This window comes from Carlito syrichta, unplaced genomic scaffold, assembly GCF_000164805.1.
Source record: "Carlito syrichta isolate Samal-C Ts95f unplaced genomic scaffold, Tarsius_syrichta-2.0.1 Scaffold304427, whole genome shotgun sequence".
In the NCBI taxonomy this organism is placed as follows: Eukaryota; Metazoa; Chordata; class Mammalia; order Primates; family Tarsiidae; genus Carlito; species Carlito syrichta.
The window spans coordinates 601,676-621,370 of record NW_007248523.1 but is presented as its reverse complement, the minus strand read 5'-3'; positions in this window follow the sequence as shown (position 1 = coordinate 621,370).

Below are 19,695 nucleotides of genomic sequence, written 5' to 3'. Positions count from 1 at the left end.
GGGGCAGGCCAGTGCCGTGCCTGAGTCTTATTGGAGGAGACTATGAGGTAGCATTTCTATAGGGAGAGGTTGTTTGAGCACAGGTTTAAGTTTCGCGTGGACGGGAAAAACCGCTTAGGACCTTTGTTGTCTTTGGGAGGCAGAGCCATCTTGGGGACGCCCTTCTGACTGTTGTCTGTACCTTTCATGTGGCATTTTTGGAGTCAGATTCTCCTTAAGAACCTGATCAAGTGTATAAATTGGCCTCCCCAGAAAAATGCACATAGACGAAAACAGTGTCCGCAATCATTTTCGGAGAATTTAGAGACCCATACCCTCTCCCAATGGTCCATGAAACTCTCAGGGTATCTTGGGAGACCTAAAGGAATGTCTTGAGGCAAGAGATTTTTCTATGTGATTCTCCTGTGGGGAAACTCTGGAACCAAGAGTTGGATTTGGGTCCCACATGCATGGGACAGGTGTGGATTGCACGGGAACACTTGGGGAAAGCAGAGTCCCTACCTGCTAACATGACTGGAACTCTGTTATCAGTCATTGCCTGAACCTCTTCCCCTTCCCAAGGGCCTGTGACAGTCCAGAGTGGGCCAGGCCCAGTGGCCCATGCCTGTAATCCCAGCACTTTGGGAGGCTGAGGCGGGAGGATTGCTTGAGCCCAGGAATTCGAGACCTGTCTGGGCAACGTCGCGAGACTTCATCTCTACAAAAAAATCAAAACATTAGCCAGGCATGGTGGTGCGTGCCTGTAGTCCCAGTTACGTGGGAGGCTGAGGCAGAAGAATCGCCTGAGCCCAGGAGGTCGAGGTTATGGTGAAGCTGTGACCAAGCCTGCACTCCAGCCCTGTTTGATTTTTAAAAAGAGTCCCGTGTGTAAGGGTGCTGCGTGCTTTGAAGCTGGTCCTGCCTGCCTGCCTAGGACTGTGGTTCTGGCTGGAGACACTCACCTGCCGGGCTTCCAGCCAGACCAGGGTGGTCCCTCAGAGGCGTCTGCCTGTCTGGCAGCTCCAATCACCCCAGGGGCCCATCACCCGGCCCTGCCGGCCCTAGCCCTCCATGATACGCCCACCTGAGGACAGGCCATTCTTAGCAAGGTCTCCATCTGTGGGGCTGTGTCCCTGATGAACCCGTGACCCCCCTGCCCGGCCCCACCTGGGTCCCAACCACCTCCTTCCAGGCTGGCCAGCCCCCTCTTCTGCCTTCTCCACCTCATTCTTTCCCTTCGAGAAAAATCCAATATATCCTCTTGAAAGGTCTACAATTCCAAATATGAACACTTACTTAACGTGTGTGCCCTCGTCGCACACCTTTTCCCTCGTTTTCCTATCAACCCTAACCCTAAAGATGTGATTTTCATCAAGGGAAGATTCTGGAACAGTGCTATTAGTAGCAATATAATGGCAGCCACACATTTAATGTGACTTTCCTAATGGCAACATTGAAAAGTAAAGCACGGTCAAAACAGCCAGACTCGGTGGCTCAGCCTGTAATCCCAGCACTTTGGGAGGCCGAGGTAAGTGGATTGCCTGAGCCCACGGGTTCAAGACCCGCCTGGGCAACTTGGCAAGACCTCCTCTCTACAATAAATCAAAAAAACTTAGCCGGGTGTGGTAACGTGCACCTGTAGTTCCACCTACTTGGAAGGCTGAGGCGGAAGGATCGCCAGAGCCCAGCAGGTCGAGGCTGCGGTGGCCGGGAGCGGCCACTGCACTCCAGTCTGGGCGACAGAGTGAGACTCCAACTCAAAACAAAAAAACAAACAAAAAAAACCGGTCAAAATAATTTTTTTTTTGAGACAGAGTCTCACTCTGTGGCCCAGGTTGGAGTGTAGGGGCATGCTCACGGCCACCACACGCTTGACCTGCTGGGCTCATGGAATCCTTCCACCTCAGCCTTCCAAGTAGCTGGAACCACAGGTGTGTACCGCCACACCCAACTAATTTTTTGATTTATTGTAGAGACGAGGTCTTGCCAAGTTGGCCAGGCTGGTCTCGGACCACTGGACTCAGGCAATCTTCTCATGTCAGCCTCCCAAAGTGCTGGGATGACAGGCGTGAGCCATCGCACAAGGCCCTCAAAATAATTTTAATGACATTTTATGTATCACAATATCATTTCCAACATGAGATCAGTATAAGAAAAGACTAGTGAGATAGTTGACCTTCTTTTTTACATAGCAAGTCTTCAAAATCTGGTGTGGGTTTGCACCGACAGCACATTTCAGTTGGAAGTAAGCACATGCCAGGTGCTCGGAGGCCATGTGTGGTGCCCCAGTAGACACAGTGGTGGCTCCTGAAGCGTGGCTGTGCAAGTGAGTCACTAGGAAGGGGAGAGATTCATTTAGGTTCTTAAAGGCCAACACGTCGGGTGCGGTGACTCACTCCTGTAACTCCAGCACCTTGGGAGGCCAAGGCAGGAGGATTGCTTGAGCCCAGAGGTTAGAGACCAGCCTTGGCAACACAGCGAGACCTCATCTCTACAAAAAAATTAAAACTTAGCCAGGCATGGTGGTGGTATGTGCCTGTAGCCCCAGCTACTCAAGAGGCTGAGGCAGGAGGATTGCTGAGCCCAGAAGGTCGAGGCTATGGTGAGTAGTGATCGTGTTACTGCACTCCAGCCTGGATGACAGAGGGAGACCCTGACTCAATAAAAAATAAAATAAAATACAAGTTTAATTGGTCTGATGTTTTTCAAAGTCTCCAGGTGACACTACAGTGCCCCCAGGATGGGAACCCCTGAACTATGAGGGACTCACCCCTCCATTACTTCCCTCTCCTGAGCTTGGCCTGAGCCTCCATGAGCCACCTTCAACAGAGACTGTCAGTAATCAGAAGTCAAAGAACATACTGAGTCCAGGAGTGTCGATCAGTGTTAAATTTGCTGAAGTTGGTAACTGTGCTGTGGTTATGTAGGAAAACTTTGTTATCCGAGCATGATGGCACGTGCCTATAATCCCAGCTACTCAGGAGGCTGAGGCAGGAGGATCGCCTGAGCCCAGGAGGTCAAGACCCCAGTGAGTAACTTTCAGATAGTTCCGAAAATGTGTGTGTGTGTGTGTGTGTGTGTGTGTGTGTGTGTGTGTGTGTGTGAGAGAGAGAGAGAGAGAGAGAGAGAGAGAGAAAGAGAGAGAGAGAGAGAGGTGTGTCACATGTAGAAAGATGGAAAGAAATAAGTTTTTAAAATAGGTTAAAAGACACGTGGATATTCTTTGCATTTGCATTATTCTTATTCTTGCAACTTTTCAGGGTTTGAAATTATTTCCTACATAAAGTTTTATTTTATTGTTCTTTAATTTTTTGTTGTTGTTGCTGATTTGGAGTCTCACTTTGTCACCCAGGCTGGAGTGCAGTGGCAGGCTCACAGTCACCAAGCCTCGACCTTCTGGGCTCCGGCAATCCTTCTGTCTCAGCCTTCCAAGTAGCTGGAACTACAGGTGCATGCTACCTCGCCCGGCTAAGTTTTGATTTATTGTAGAGAGGAGGTCTCGCCAAGTTGCCCAGGCGGGTCTCGAACCTGCAGGCTCAGGCAATTCTCTCTCCTCGGCCTCTCAAAGCGCTGGGGTTACAGGCTGTTTTTAAAAATTTTTTTGAGACAGTCTCACTCTTATCCAGGCTGGAGTGTAGTAGCATAATCATAGCTCACTGCAGCCTCAAACTCCTGGCCTCAGGAAGTCCTCTCACCTCAGCCTCCCAAAGTGCTGGGATTATAGGAGTGAGTCAGCATGCTCGACTCCAAAAGAATGTTTTCTAAAAAATGTTTTTAACTTGATTCCCGGGTCCGACACCCAGAGGCTCTGGTTTAATTGGTCTGTTTTTCAAAGCCTCCAGGTGACTCCACAGCGCCCCCAGGATGGGAACCCCCAAACTATGAGGCCCCCACCCCTCCACCCTTCGCTCTCCTGAGCTCGGCATGGCCCGAGCTGCCTCGAGCCGCCTTCAGCAGAGACTGTCAGCAATCAGAGTCTTAGCTGGAAGTGTTTTGGTGCCACTGGGACGCCAGCCAGGGTCATTCTGAAGTCCGGAATCCCCTTTAGAGATCATCGCTGCCCTGGGGGCGTGCGGTGCAGCCGCTGACTATCCATCACCCTACATTTCCTGGGGGCCGGATGCAGTCTGTCCGCTGTCTGTCTGGTCTGTGACAGCCACCGCTTTGCAACTGCGCAGCTGTCTGGGCAGCTTTCATCAGGGGTGGCCATTTGCTGGAAAGCCATTCCAGATGTCACAGGCTGAGTGGCTACTTAACACCTGTGTCTCCCTTTGTGCCGGCTAGGGGAAGGGCAGTGGGCGGGGATGCTCGGGGCTGCCTTTCTCCTCCAGGAAAGCAGAGAAGAAGCCAGGGCCTGAGGGCTGAGCTCAGGTGGTGACCAGGGGGAAAAGCCCCAGGGGGACCCCTTATTCTAACCACACGTTAGCCAGAGCTGGCTGGGTCTTCTTCCTCTTCCAATGATTGGCACTGCAGCCCAGTCTGGGCTGTCCATCACTTCCCTTTGCCCTGTCCCTTGAGACCGGTGACACTCATTTGCTAGGTGAGGAGGGCAGCCGGGCTGCATAATCCACCTCACTCTGGGGCCATTAGGAGACCCGAGGAGACTCACCTGGAGCTCATTAACACCTTTTAAAGTCGAGGCAGCTGTGGCTGACTCTGTGTGTGGTCCACTGAGAGCTATCAGCTCTTTGTCGGCCAAACCTCATCTTCTCATTGCTGTGCTCGCCTGATGTGACTCTTGTCCCTAAGCAGACTCCGAGGCTCCCTGCTCTGTCACCTGGGGTAGGTTCCAGGACCTGGTCATCCATGGGCAGCCTCCTGGAGGGCAAAGGAGGCTCTGTTTCCATTTCATCTTCACGTCTACCTCCCCGCCACAGGGCAGGCACCCAGTAACCAATGACATCAGGGCCAGGGCAGACTTGGGAGTGGGGCAGTGACACAGCACGTCCACCAGGAACAGGGAAAGAGTGGAGGCCGGGAGGCTCGGGCAGAGCAGCGGGTCAGGCAAAGAGGCTGGAGGAATGGGAGGCTGTGAGCTGTGCAGGCAGGGAGTGTGATCCTGCCAATCAAGAAACCTCAGGAGCGCTGGGGGCATTGTGAGGAATACCACCAAACTGGCCACCTCTGCACTCACACAGGACTGGGGACACAGCGCCCAGGAACCCGGAGCAGTTACCTGGGCCAGGGCAGGGCAGGGCCCAGGGTGAGCCGAGTTGGGGGCAGGGCAGGTGCTGGGTCTTTGATGGCTCCCAGAGGAGGTGGCTTTGGGGTTCAGCTGTCAACCACCTGGGAGAGCCGGTTTTTGGTTGTTGTAGAGAGATGGATGCTTCGACTTGGTCAAGGACACCCAGACCAAATCCTTCACTTCTTTCCCAGCTCCACTCAAAAGCAAGCACTCTGGGGACTGGGAGCAAAAGGGTGGAGGCGCTGGCCTGGGTCCCTAACATGTTACATGGTCACACTCCTGGCGGAGAGATGGAGGACTTTCAGGAGGAAGCGTAGAAGCCCAGCTCACTGGCGGGTGCCTTGCACCTGGCTCTTGTGGGCAGGGCTTGGCTCTGGACAGACTGAGGGTGAAAAAACTCTTTCCCGAAGCCCGGGGAGCCTGGGGTTATCCCAAAGCACGTCTCTGAAGGCCTCTCTTTGCTTCTTTTTCTTTGACCTTGGCTTTGCCTTAGAGACTTGTTCTAAAGCCTCCCTAACTCAAGATACATTGGATCCTTTGTTCCTGTTTTGGGTCCGTAGTTCATACTTGCTGTTTGTACTTTTTATTTTATTTGTTTTATTTTTTTGAGACAGAGTCTCGCTCTGTTGCCCAGGCTGGAGTGAAGTGGCACGATCATAGTTCACTGCAGCTTCAACCTCCTGGACTCATGTGATCCTACCACCTCAGCCCCCCCAGTTGCTGGGACTACAGGTGAGCACCACCATGCCTGGCTAATTTTTTATTTTTTGTAATTTTTAGGGGCACCCAAGGAGGCTTGTCAGTTTCAGGCTGTCTCTGGAGGTTAGGGAAGCAACACTCAGTCTGCGCCCTGTGCATTTCGGCACTTGATGTTTTTATTGCCTTGTGACATAGCCTCTAATAACCTCATGCACGTTGGCAAATCCGTAAGCGCCTTCAATAGGAACAAATAGTATTCTTCCTTTTGAGCCCCACAGAGCCTGTAACAGGCGCTCGAAACAAGGAGAACCTGCGAAATTGTGTTACCTTGAACATGGTGTGCCTCTGATGATTTTTAGGGCCTTCCAAGAAAGCATCAGAGCAACGTAGGAGGTGGGGGAGGGGGAGAAACAGCTGTCCAAGGCTTGTCCAGGCAGGAGAAGAGAGAAGGACCAGGAACACATTTTTTTCCTCGCTCTGAGATTAGTACTGAGTAGATCCAGGGTTGTTTGTTAAGGACAATAGAGAGACAAAGTCTCCAGCTGATACCATTTCCGAAAGGCATCTGTGATCATTCTTCCTTTCTCCTGGTGTATCTCTTTTCCCTGCTGGGCAATATTCTAGTTTTTTTCCCCCCTGCAGTCTTAGAGGCAGCACTGTGAGTCCTGGTGGGGGGGGGGGTGTCACCCTCTCACACAGTTCCTCAAGAAATCCGTCTCCTGGACCCACATCTTGGAGCCAACCCGATACCCACCGAATGCACGGCCCAGCTGCCCAGTGACTGCCTCTGCTCTCCAGAAGGGACTGGAATATTCAAAACAGCAATGTCTTCAGGGGCCAGGGAGGGTTGTTGGCAGAACAGTCTAATAAGGTTTCCTTCTCCTGTTATTTCCCCAAGGAGTTGAGACCTGGGTATGGCTGCTATTGACTTACGTGTGTGTGTGCGCGTGCGCGCGCGCGTGCATTCAGCAGTGTCTTGCTGAGGGAGAATCCTGACACAGTGAAGCTTGGGTTCATTGTCTAATTTTTCCCCTCACTGGCCAAACTGTCCTGTTGGGGTGAATCTCACCAGGCAATAGAGTTGCTCTTCTGGAACTTTCTCTGCCCCATCATTCTCATTTGAGGGACTGGAGTAGTTAGTGTTGGAGGCACTTGTTTTGCAAATACAGAAAGTCATGCTGGGTCCACCCCAGAAGGAGTCGAGTGAAATTACAACCGCAGGCAGTTTGCATCTGAGTTCTCCGAGGTAAGCACACACCGCGCTATGAATAATAAAACCGTGTCCCTGTCACTCTCGCTCTCTCAGGGACTCAGAGCAGTTTGCCAACATGATCGTATCAGTCCTTACAACATTTGTCTAAGACAGGCACAGGCTCCGGCATGGATGCCTCCATTTCTGCATGAAGAGGGGTGAGGGTGCATTTTCCTATAGCCACCCCATCTCAGTAGCACTGGGCCCAGCATGTCCCCTGCCCTTCTTAGTGCTGCTTTATGAAAAACACACAATGAGGTGGACATCCTCGGGAACAGCAAAATGTCTTGCTTCACCTGTTGAGAAAGAGGAAACAAAGTATTTCGCAGGGTGGACATCAGGGACCTTGGAAGCGCCGCAGACACTGACCGCACGTTGAGGTCTCTGCTGTGTGCCAGGGAGAATCCAGTTGGTGACATTCAATCCATCACCGCCTCCGTCAAGGGACACAGCCCCGGAATGTGGGCGGTCCAGGTCACAGCCCGGATGGCCAGGGCCCCTTGCAGACTCACCCTCCACATTTGGGCCAGAGTCCAGAAACTCGGCTTGGTTTTATTTTCTCCTTTTCTTTGTCTTCCTCCTTTTTCCTAACTCCTTTCTTCTTCTTTTTTCCCTTTTCATTCTTCCCCCCTTCTTTTCTTATGCTCTTGTCTTTCTTTCGGCCTCTTCTTATTTTAATTGGCCTCCAGTTCACCCTGCCTTACCTGTTCCCTCCTCTCCCCATCTCTCTATTCACCTTTGTTACCTTTCTTGTCTGAGGATATAAGAGAGGAGAAATACAATCTTCAGTAACAAGGTGACCCAATTCACATGCAGATTTTCGACCCTTTTAAATCTCTCTTGTTTGCTAACCTGTCAGGAAGCCCCAACGAACAAGCAGGTGGTGGGAACAATTTCTATTTATCACGATGGCTCTGGTCAAGTTGAATGTGAATGGTGTTTAATTGTAATCATTTTATTTTTATTTTGTTATTGTTATTTATCTTTTGGTAGAGACTGGGTCTCACTATGTTGCCCAAGCTGGTCTCAAACTTCTGGCCTCAGGTGTTCCTCCCGCCTCAGCCTCCCAAGTGCTAGAATTGCAGGCATGAGCCACCATGCCCAGCCCACTCTACTTTTTGACGTGAAAAAATAGTTAAAGCTGGATAAGCTCTTCTTACAATTGCTCAGGATTCCTGGGTAGGGTGTTGCTTGTTTGTTTGTGTTTGTACTTGTCATTTGGATATACGGAGGGTGCCAAAAAAATGAATACACATTTTAAGAAAGGAAACATATATACATATATAACGATACAAAAGATGAATACAAGTCGCGTTTGACTTCTGCAATTACAAGAGTTGCTCAAAGTGGTTACCATTGGCATTCAGACACTTCTGAAAAATACTTCGAAAAGTCATACATAGGTAACATCTCTTAAAATACATATACATTATTTTTTTTTACATCCCTGATATTTTTAGATCAAAGAAATACGAGACCAGGCTCATGCCTATAATCCCAGCCTTTTGGGAGGCCGAAGTGGAAAGACTGCCTAAGCCCAGGAGTTTGAGACCAGCCTGGGCAACATAACGAGACCTCGTCTCTACAATACATAAAAAAATTAGCTGGATGTGGTGGCACAAACCTGTAGTCCCAGCTACTCAGGAGGCTGAGGCAGAAGGATCTCCTGAGCCCAGCAGGTTGAGGCTTCAATGACTGTGATTGTGCCACTGCACTCCAGCCTGGGTGTCAGAGTGAGACTCTGACTCCAAAAAAAAAAAAAAAATCACAGAGGTCCTCGAATACAGTTCTTTTCAAAGTTATTTTCATTTACTATATCAATATACCTCCATCGAGAATTTTTAAAAGAAACTTTTTTTTTCTGTTTAATTGATACTAGGTTCTTCACCCTCAGTGCTGTCCCTCCGCCACATGCAGACACAGGAGACAGCGTTTCAGGGGGCAAAGATCTTGCTGGCTTTTCTGTCGCTGCCACCTAACCTTGGCATGAGGCCTCATGCATGTAGGAGCCCAAGGACATTTGCTGAGTCAATGAGTGAGCAAGCCGTCTGAGGTTGCCACAGAGGGTGGGAGAGGACCGTGCCTGGGGTGTCCTGCTTGCCCAGGGCAGAAAGAGATTTTGCTGGGACAACAAGAGAAAACCAGAGAAGGTGGAATTCACGGTGATCTTGCCAGGATATTGAAGTCCATTTACCATCCGAAAGTCACATTTCTGTTCAGTTTGCTAAATACTTATTGAAACGTTTGCTATGCTAAACTGAAGAGATACCAAAATAAGGAGGCCACTGTCTCAACCCTGAAACAGCTCTCAGTTTAGTAAGAAAAAGAATAATTATTTGTTTACTTAAACTGGCTGGGCGTGGTCGCTCATGCCTGTAATCCCAGCACTTTGGGAGGCCGAGGCGGAAGAATCACTTAAGCCCAGGAGTTCAAAATCAGCCTAGGTAACATAGCACGACCTTGTCTCTACAAAAAAATTTAAAAATTAGCCAGGCGTGATGGTGTACGCCTGTAATCCCAGCTATTCAGGAGGCTAAGGGAGAAGGATGGCCTGAGCCCAGGAGATGGAAGCTGCGGTGGGCCGTAATTGTGCCACTACATGCCAGCCTGGGTGACAGAATGAGACCCTGGCTCAAAACAAACAGAACAAAACCTAAAATGTTATACTTCCACATATTCAGTTTTGGACTGAATGCAACCAATGTTTTATTCTATTTTTTCATTTTATTTATTTATTTATTCTCTTGAGTTGGAGTCTCACTCTGTCGCCCAGACTGGAGTGCAGTGACTGCTCCCGGCCACCGCAGCCTCGACCTGCTGGGCTCTGGCGATCCTTCCGCCTCAGCCTCCCAAGGAGCTGGAACTACAGGTGCACGCTACCGCGCCCGGTTAACTTTTGATTTATTGTAGAGATGATGTCTCGCCAAGTTGCCCAGGCGGGTCTCGAACCCGTGGTCTCAGGCAATCCACTCACCTCAGCCTCCCAAAGTGCGGGATTACAGGCTGAGCCACTGAGTCCGGCCATTTTTATTTTTTATTTCTGAGTTGGAGTCTCATTCCGTCACCCAGGCTGGAGTGTAGTGGCATGCTCACAGCCACCCCAGCCTCGACCTGCTGGGCTCTGGCGATCCTTCCACCTCAGCCTTCCAAGTAGCCGGAACTACAGGCGCGCGCTACCACGCCCAGCTAACTTTTTGATTTATTGTAGAGACAAGGTCTTGCCAAGTTGCCCAGGCTGGTCTCGAACTCGCGGGCTCAAGCAATCCACTGCCTCAGCCCCCCAAAGTGCTGGGATTACAGGCTGAGCCACCGGGTCTGGCCAACCAATGTTTGATTCTTAGGAAAAATCTTAAAATGCTGCACCAGTCCATTTGAACTGTGCGTCTATAATTCCTTAGCCTTTTACCCTGAAATAGCAGAAGTACAGGTGCCCAGGCTCACAGGCCGGCCTGGGGGAAACGCCCTGTATAGGTGGAGTCTGTCCTGCCACTGTCTCTTGGATCGCGAGCTCTGCCCTCCGCAAATCTCAACCTCTTCTCTCCAGAGCTGTCCCTGGATCTCTGATGGGAGCTGTCACCAGTGACCAGCGATCTTCCTCCTTCCTATTTGCCACAGAACGAGTCCACGTCTCTCTGTCCCCTTTACTCCCTGTCATCGTTGTTACCTTAGGTGAGGGTCCCTTCTCTGGAAGCATCCCTGAGAAACACGAATGGCTCTAGAGTGGCCCATCTGTTTAAAAGCACTTTGAAGTCAGGCTTAATGGCTCTCACCTGCAATCCCAGCGCTTAGGGAGGCCGAGGCGGGAGGCTCGATAGAGGTCAAGAGTTGGAGTCCAGATTGGGCAACACAGCGAGACTCCCGCTCTACAAAATAAACGAATTGAGTTTTAAAATAAACAAATAAGAGCACTTTGCTCAGTGAGCCCATGAAGTCGGCGCTGCTTCCTGCCTTGGCCACCAGTGGGTCTCAGCAGGAACCTTGGAGACGCACGGGACCTTGCACAGCTCACAGGCAACCGAATGTTGGAGCTCTGACCTCAAGATCCCTGACACACGGCCAGGTCGTGTCTGCTCTGATGGGTGGCAAGGAGCTCTCCAGCTCCAGAGAGTGCCGTTTCCTACTCTGAGCACCCTGGTTTTTAGAAAGTTGTGTCTGTAGATCGAGCTCGCCATCCGCCTCCCTGCCGCCTCCTCCCTTGCTGCCATCCTCTGCCCTCTCCTTGACGTTGATGCATTCTTTGCCCCTCTTCTGTCTCTTTCTAAAATAAAACCCATTATTCCTTCTTCTTCACAACGCCTCCTCCCGGAGATGAAGACAGGAGGACAGTTACTCGATTTTCCATCCTTCCGAACCAAACCCACTGGGAGCCGCCCGCCGGTAAGTGGGCGTGGTTTCTAGAGCCTGATCGTCCCGCCCCTCCCGATAAGTGGGCGTGGCTTCCAGTGCCCTCGCGGTATCGTCCCTTCCCGGTATGTGGGCGTGGTTTCTAGAGTCCTGATGGTCTCCGCCCCTCCGGGTATGTGGGCGTGGCTTCTAGACCCTTGACCATTCCACCGCTCCTGAGAAGTAGGCACGGTTTCTAGAGCCCGGACCGTCTAAGCCCCTCCTGGTAAGTGGGCGTGGTTTCTAGGTCCCGGACCATCTCTGCTCCTCCTGGTAAGTGGGCGTGGTTTCTAGGTCCCTCTCCATCTCTGCCCCTTCTGGTAAGCGGGTGTGGTTTCCAGTGCCCAGACTCTCTCTGCCCCTCCTGGTAAGGGGGAGTGGTTTTTAGAGCCCTGACCATCCTGCCACTCCTGATAGGTAGGCGAGGTATCTAGAGTACGGACAGGCTCTGCCCCTCCTGGTAAGTGGGTGTGGTTTCTAGTGCCCTCACCGTCTACGCCTCTCCTGCCTAGATCTTCATGGGAGACACCTCCACTGCAGGGCCCTGGAGTGAACATTCTTTTCCACTAGTCATGTGACCAGTATATGGTGTTGCTGTTACTTATTATCTGGACACCATATTTTCAGGTGATGGCACCTGCAATCACAACAGCTTTTTAACTTTTTTGAATTTATATTAACTATTGTATGCTTTTTGTAGAAATGAGGAATTGCTATGCCACCTAGGCTGGTCTCGAACTCCTGGGCTCAAGAAGTCCTCTCACTGTGGCCTCCCAAAGTGTTGGGATTACAGGTGTGAGCCACCATGCTTGGCCTAATTGCTTTTTTTTTTTTTAAACTCAGAGTTTCACTCTGTTGCCCAGACTAGAGTGCAGTGGCATGGTTACAGTTACCACACTCTTAATCTACTGGCCTCAGGCGATCCTTCTGCCTCAGCCTCACAAGTAGCTGAGACTTCAGGCACATGTCACCACAAATGGCTAATTTTTTTATTGACTGCAGAGACGAGGTCTCGCCAGGTTGTCCAGGCTGGTCTCGAACCTGTGGGCACAGGCAGTCATCCCATCTCGGCCTCCCAAGGTGCTGGGATGACAGGTGTGAGCCTATACACCAGTCTAGGAGCTGCTTAAAGCAACCACATCAGCCTATTGGATCATGTACACTTTTGGCCAGAGAAAAACTCCAGCTATTTTGAAATCAGTAGTTGCAATTAAACCAGGTCGCCTCCGCTATGCTATTGCACAATCAGCTTCTGGACCCAAATGTGTTGGCATGATGCCAACCATATTGACATAAGAGCCTTCTTCAAAGTCATCTTGAGCTAGTGTCTGGCTTGTTCCTCTAACCCAAGCTCCGCCTGTCAATGGCGTGTGAGGTCTTTGGTCCCAGAAGCCCACTTGGGCTGAGGCAACATCTCCGCTTCTTTTTATTCTACCTTGTACCAAGCCCAGACAGTGGGAGAAGTCTCTTCCCAATTAACGTTTGTTGAGTGACTGAATGAATGCACTGTATGAGGCTTCACTAACAATAGTTGTTTCCCAGAATGAGCCAAGGTTGCTATTTGATGTAGAGACGTGTTCAGTTCTTCAGATTTTTGTCTTAAGAAGACCATGAATTCATTCTAGTCATGAAAAACTCTTATACGTCCTAGAAAGCTCTGGTTTTCTCCCTTTAAAGAAAAGGGTGTCCCCAGGTGAAAGTACTTATTATAATTTAACAGCTAGTACTACTTCCCAAGCACACCAGGATGGGAATGTTATCTTTCCAATATGTTGGTATACAAAAGGATGTAAGAATGGCACCCAGGCTGGGCTTGGTGGCTCAGCCTATAATCCCAGCACTTTGGGAGGCCAAGGCGAGTGGGTTGCCTGAGCCTCTGGGTTTGAGACCCACCCGGGCAATTTGGCGAGACCTTGTCTCTACAACCAATCAAAAATTAGCTGGGCGTGGTAGCGCGCACCTGTAGTTCCAGCTACTTGGAAGGCTGAGGCAGAAGGATCACCAGACCCCAGCAGGTCAACTCAAAAAAAAAAAAAAAAAAAGAATGGCACCCAGAGCATAACCACAGCCCACGGCAGCAGCGTTTGTGATCGTGTGGCCAGAGCCATTGCTATGACCAGCCAGGCCTTGGGAAAATCTTTGCAAGGTAAATACTTTCAAGAGGGAATAGGGAGGACAGACTGTAATGTCCATTCCTAAATCCATAATTGTCAAAGCACTTCTTCTGTCTCTTTAAGGTCATGTGACTTCTGATGCCACCACCCTATCCCAGTCCCACTGGGCGAGCTGGTACTACTGACATTTTAGTGAGACGCGTTGCCTGCTCCAGCCTTTGTGTGAATCCCAACACCCCCGCCCAAAAAAGTCAAGGAAAGGCTGGTAATGACATGTCTGTGCTGATACAATCCCTCGGCCTGGTTAGAACTGGGCAGCCCGAGTTACTTCTCCAGAAGCGTAAACCCAATATGGCACTCCGCACAACAAGGCCACCGGCCTTGAAGAGGCTGCAAGGCTGTGCCTTCCCTGGTAATGAAGAGGCAGGAGGGTATTCTCTGGAATAAGGAGAGAAGAGAAAATGCTCCAAGAGCAAGAAAACGGTTATGTTGAACTCTCCGAAGAAATCAAAATGGCCAACAGGAAATGAGATTTCATCCTCCCTTCCTGCAGCTGCCCAGGCTGTTCCAGACCCTGGCATGAGAGTTCTCAAAATCTCGGCCACTTGGGATGGACACAGTGTGCTTAATTTCCTCCTCTAGGAGATTTTCTTAAACCTTGGAGTCAAGAAGGTGTTTGTAACATCAAGAGATACTGCATTGCATCATTAAATTGGAGGAAGGCTTACTCTGGGTGTGGTTCCATCTGCCTTATTAAAAAGGGAGCAATGGTTTAATAAAAACATGCCTCCGCCTCCTGCCTTTCTGTGGCCCTGGGACACTATGGAAGCAGCTGGGTGTGCCAGACTAAGTTGCCAGGATGGACGGCACAGCAAGGGCGTTTGGACCCCTGAGTGTTTTTAAACAGCAAACCACCCTGTCCACTGCCTCCCCCTCCATAGACTTCCAAGAGTCTGTGCTTGGCAAGACGGTGTTTACAGTGGTTAAAAGTACACACTACGGAGTCAGCTAGACAGGGATTCAGATCCCAGCCACACCACTCACCAGCTGTGAAGTTGTGAGCAAGACACTTGTGCTCTCAGGGCCTTGGTTTTTCTTGCTGTCCCATGGTGATCAGGACATCTTCCAAGACCATAGTGAGGAATCAATCAATTCATGCCTGTTAAGTGCTTATCACAGAGCTGACATGCAGGCAAATATTAAAACTCCTCTTAAAAAGTTAGCTGAGGTGAGTGGATTGCCTGAGCCTGCGGGTTCGAGACCCACCTGGGCAGCGAGACCTCATCTCTACAATAAATCAAAAAATCAGCTGGGCGTGGTAGCGCATGCCTGTGATTCAGGCTACTCGGAAGGCTGAGGCGGAAGGATCGCTGGAGCCCAGCAGGCGAGGCTACGGTGGCCGGGAGCGGCCACTGCACTCCAGTCTGGGCAACCGAGTGAGACTCCAACTCAAAAAAAAAAAGTTAACTGTTATTAGAGTAGGAGCCGAGACCAAATATTTTTGTCAAATATTTTTGACAACTTGAAGCTACTTGCAAGAGACCAGAATGTGCCTAGTGAGATACTGACATGTGCTTAGCCCTGCATGCACCTTGGAATATCGAAAGGAAAGAAACATTCCAGCACCAGAAGCCTCCCTCTGGGTTTTTTTTTGTTTTGTTTTGTTTGTGGCGTTCCAACCATTAGAAAATTGAAGCTGTAAACAGACACTCCTTTTTGGACCACAAGGCAGCACTCTCAGAGTTGGTCATTGAAATCTATTTCCAGTTCTTCAGCACCACAGTTCTTTTTTCTACATGAACTGTGTCAGGAAGGCCCTGCCGCTGGTGCCCTTCTCTGGGACCCTGCCTGCTTCTAGAGAGATGTGAAGCTGCCAGGTTAAATGACTCGCCATGGGACAGCCGTGAGCCAAAAGGAGGAAAGACCTATACATTCCACATGCTGAAGGGTCGCCTGGGGACAGGCAGCCTGAGATGGGAGACCCGACATGACAGCAGCATGCAGGTTCTGGAAGGCTCTGGTGTCTGCTTGGGAGCCCAAGTGGTCTGGAAGCTTGGAGCAAATCATGGGTGTTGTTTGCAGTCGTTGAGTCGATGATTACGGGGAACTGGAAAGAGAAATGTGCGTGAGACTGAATTGCAGGGGGAGGGGAATCGGGGTGTATCCAAGTGGGGAGGACAGGGAGAGACAGGGACACACAGAGAGGCAGAGACAGAGAAAAACAGAGAAAGAGACAGAGATATAGAGGAGACAGAAAGAGAGAAAGAGACAGAGACAGAGAGAAAAGACCAGAGAGATGTAGAGAGAGAAATAGAGAGATATAGAAAAAGATAGAGACAGAGAGAGAGAGACAGAGAAAGGCAGAGAAATATAGAGAGACAGAGAGAAAGAGAAAAACAAAAAGAGACAGGAAGACAGAGTCTGAAAGACAAAGAGATACATAGAGAGACCGAGAAACGAGATAGAGAAAAAGACAAACAGAGACAGAAACAAAGAGACCGAGACAAAGAGAGAAAGACAAAGAGAAAAAGACAGAAACAGAGACAGATAGGGAGGTAGAGAAAGAGAGAGAGAGAGGAGAGAGAGACATTAAGAGAGACAGAGAAAGAAACAGAGATAAAGAGAGAGACAGAAACAGAAAAACATAGAATGATAAAAACCAGAGAGAGCAAGATAGATTAAAAACAGAGGGAGATAGAAAGAGGGATAGAAATAGACAGACACAGAAACAGAGAGACGGGGCAGAGTCCAGAGACCTCTCCCACGAGCCCAGGCCTGGAGCCTTTAGGACACAAGGCCCAAGTGGTCCAAGCTGGGAAGAGAGAACGAGAGGAGGGGATTCAGGACCCCATTTTTTAATCAGCTTGAGCCTTTCTCCAGGGACAGAAAACCCTGAAATAGGTTCAGAGCAGGATGAATTGCAAACACTCCATCTTCTGTGGTCATAAGTCATGAACCACGAGGATGGCAGCACAAGGGAGGTGGCCACGTGGCGGCGTCCTTGGCCACCGGGACTGTGAAGGGGCATGTGGGGTCTCCAGGCCCTGGTCCCTCTGAGCATGAGCCACTCTGACTTTACCTGGGCCTGCCCAGCTGGGTGGGGACCCAGACTTTGGCGAGCCCAAAGCTGTAACTTCGGTGCCCAGGATAACAACCAGCCAGAGAACACTAATAATTTACCCCAGCAACTCAAAATAACACCCATAATTTACTCCTTGTGTCCAGACTTCCCTCGGCTCTCAAAACAGTTCTTAGAGCCTCCAGGAATTTGTGTGCCACGGTCTAGCCGCTGACCCCTTCCTGCCCGTGGACTTTTCCCCTGAGCTTTCCTCCCGCAGGACACTAGCAGGTGAGACCATAAAAGGCCACTGTCCCCAGGCATTCGCCACCAGGGAACTCACGCCTCTGCAGCAGCTGTCAGGGCTTGGAGGATGGTGGCCAAGACTAGAAGGAAATGCCCAGGCAGGTGCCTCTTGGGTGGTGAGGCCTGTTTTAACTCAAGGTGAGTTTCATTTGGACTAAAAACAAGAGAGTCTCCCTCCCCATTCCCCTCCTCTAAATCTAGATCTAGGGGTGTCAGATGCAAGGCCCCTGAACCCAGAAATGCAGAGGAATCCCTTCCCTCTTGCTCCCCAGGCTGAATGAAATGCTTTGAGGATGATGGGGACATAGGCTGGGTGACAAAGGTGACTCAGGGTTGCTGGGCCACAGCTGATAGGAAGCAAAGAGTTGAGTGAGCTAACCCACAGGGGACAGACACCCATGGATAGTCTCTGTGAAATACCCCTTCTTCCATGAACTTTTGCCGGGTTCCAGGGCGTGCTCACAGAAGCTTCTTTGCTCTGTGGGACACTGAGTTGCTCTTATGGATGTCCTTTTTTTTTTTGGAGACAGAGTCTCCCTCTGTCACCCAGGCTGGAGTGCAGTGGCACAATCACAGCTCATCTCAGCCTCCAACTCCTGGGCTCAGGTGATCCTTCTGCCTCAGCTTCCCGAGTAGCCGGGACTGCAAGCACACACCACCACATTGGGCTAATTTTTGGTAGTTTTTGTAGAGATGGGGTCTTGCTGTGTTGCCCAAGCTGGTATCAACTCCCGGGCTCAAGCAATCCTCCCACCTCGGCCTCCCAAAGGGTTGAGATTACAGGTGTGAGTCACGGCGCCCCACCTGCGAGTGACATTGTTCCTTTCACTAGAATGACCCATCCAGATCGTACCTTTGAGCCTCTGCAATTTGGGAATCAGATGGATAGTCTGATATCAAAGCTAACCCATCCCCGACCTCTGAAACTTGCTGATCTGCCTGGCTCCCCCAGGTTGGGAAATGCAAGACTCTACTCTGTCAGACACTGTGGGTGAGATGCTACAGTGAGACCAGACAACGCCTGACCCTGGACCCTGGGCCCTCCTCACGCCGAGGAGATGACCTGTCACAATGCTCTCCTTAACACGAGTTCTCTCTGTGCAGGAAGATGGGTTTCACGCACAGCCAAAGGTCTGTCTGGGGGATGGTCGTTGACCACGCACTTCCAGAAAAGGCTAGGAAAGGCTGGGCACTAAAGATGAATAGTCTTGAGGCTTAGAGGCAAGAAGGCAGCTGTGGAAAAACAAACCTGGCCACACCAGGAGAGGCTCACCGGGACAGCCACTTCTGAGAATCTAACGCTGTAGGTGAGAGCCAGAGGAGAGGGAGGGTGGATGTCACTGCGTCATGAGCCGGGAGATGAGCAGTTATGATCACATCAGTCCTCCATGACCCTCCTGTGTGGGCACCTTGCAGAGTGAATGTGGTTCTGGAATTTAAAGACACCAACGGTTCTCATGCTACACACTCCCTAAAGCATCGCAACACATGGACTGGCCAGGGGCTTTGCAAAGGTGGCTCTGCCTATGTGGCACCTCCATCCTGTTCTCTCACTGATGCTGAGGACTGGTGTAGGAGAAAAGAGGGAATACCCCTTCTCTGCAACTGGAGACCATCATCCTAAGCACATTACCTCACTAACAGTAAACTGACTACATGATCTCACTTATGGGTGGGAGCTGAACATTGAATGCCTGGACATAAGAAGGGGAACAATGGATATTGGAGACCCTTAAGGGGAGAGAGGGTAGAGGCTAAGGGGTGAAAGACCACCCACTGGGTGCCATGGCCACCAGCTGGGTGACTGGCCCAGTGGAAGCCCAAGTCTCACCATCATGTAATACAGAGGCGGCCAGAAAAATGTATACCCATTTTTTATTTTCTATTTTTATTTTTTGAGTTGGAGTCTCATTCTGTCGCCCAGACTGGAGTGCAGTGGCCGCTCCCGGCCACCGCAGCCTCGCCTGCTGGGCTCCGGCGATCCTTCCGCCTCAGCCTTCCGAGTAGCTGGAATTACAGGCACGCGCTACCACGCCCGGCTGATTTTTTGATGTATTGTAGAGATGAGGTCTCACTGCCCAGGCGGGTCTCGAACCCGTGGGCTCAGGCAATCCACTCACCTCAGCCTCCCAAAGAAAGGGGAAACTGTATTAAACTTGTACTACTCGATATATACTGATAACAAAAGAAGAATACAATCACGTTTGACTTCTGCAATGACAAGAGGTGCTCAAAGTGGTGACCATCAAGCATCCAGACACTTCTAAGATGGCAAATGATTGTAGGACTTCCTGCTGGGTGAGGCCTTCCAGGCCTTTCCTTCTGCCCATCACGCATAGGACCACGCGTCTCAGACTCATCACAGATGTGTGCAATTGTCAGGCATGTGGGAGGTTCTGTGCATACCCACGCCTCCATTGTCATTGTACTTCCACAACGCTCTTGAATTTCAAAGACTGCTTCAAAATGGTCTTGTGCTCCTCAAAGGACAGCCATACTCCTGCCATTTTCTTTGACCGTCCTGCCTGTTGCATGGTGACGCTAGCATTCATTTGACGAACGCCACCTTTTTGAGCGAATGTCACACTACACATTGCTACTGCAATTCAATTCAACTTCGGAAAGCCATACATAGATAACATCTCTTAAAATGTGTATACTTGCCGGACTCGGTGGCTCAGCCTGTAATCCCGCGCCTTTGGGAGGCTGAGGTGAGTGG